This window comes from Suncus etruscus, chromosome 13 (genome assembly GCF_024139225.1).
Source record: "Suncus etruscus isolate mSunEtr1 chromosome 13, mSunEtr1.pri.cur, whole genome shotgun sequence".
NCBI lineage: Eukaryota > Metazoa > Chordata > Mammalia > Eulipotyphla > Soricidae > Suncus > Suncus etruscus.
The window spans coordinates 54,730,801-54,731,709 of NC_064860.1; the positions used below are offsets into that span (position 1 = coordinate 54,730,801).

Genomic DNA, 909 nt, shown 5'->3' on the forward strand with positions numbered 1-909 from the left:
TTTTGATGCTTTCATCTCCTATGGGCAGGCGTAGTAAGAAGACCCTTAATTACTTTCCATTTCAAATAGAGCTGCTTTGGGTAATCTAAGAAAACAAATTCTAATTAAGAAATTAAAAAAAATGCTGCTAGATTCCTCCTATATTCATTCACCTCTGCCGAAAATTTAGGTCAATGAAACACTAATGTTAAAATTACATTATATAATTTCTATTACCTTCATAGTTTTAAAATTAAAAATATCTAATTTGTAATGTGATTTTTAATTTATTTTTTCCAATTGTGATAGTTATTAGATTTCCACTTCTGAGGTGAATATATAAAATAGTTAAATTTGTTCTTTCTATAAACTAAAACATTATTAATAAAAATTACTGCATGTTGATATTTAGCATCTGATCAAATTTATTTGAAATTAGTTACATTTCTAGGGGCCATGCTAATATTCTTTGTATCATTCCAATTTTAGTATATGTGCTGCCAAAGCGAGCACAAAATTAGCTACATTTTAATTCAATGGTTATAAGTTCACTAATTCTTAGTAAGATTTTTTAAATGCTTTAAATTTGAGCTAGTTGTTCATTTAATAACTTATTAAAATACTTTATATTTTTATAGTTTACTTACATATGGATTCAATATTAAATTCCAAAGAGATTTAATGTATATGGAATGAACCAAGAGTCTTAAAGAAATAATTCCCCAGAAGTCTTATTATTTCCCAAGACTCTGAGATTGAAATTTAAAAAATACCCTCATTGACAGTTGCTGGTAATGTCCTCTAGTAATGGCTTAACAACTTTGTATTTAGCACAATAGCCAATATAAGTAAACAATTCAAAGTCCAATGATTGATAAAAGAATGCAGTTGTGGTTTAATTGAATAATTATAATGTATAATTATAATATA

General features: G+C 26.0%; 1 non-coding gene across 1 annotated transcript; it reads right to left on the reverse strand.

Moving 5' to 3' along the window:
- Window positions 1-389: 389 nt before the first annotated feature.
- Window positions 390-492, reverse strand: LOC126026913 (U6 spliceosomal RNA). The gene has a single exon (XR_007502101.1). It is a non-coding gene; the product is annotated as a U6 spliceosomal RNA (small nuclear RNA).
- Between the last annotated feature and the right edge of the window lie 417 nt (window positions 493-909).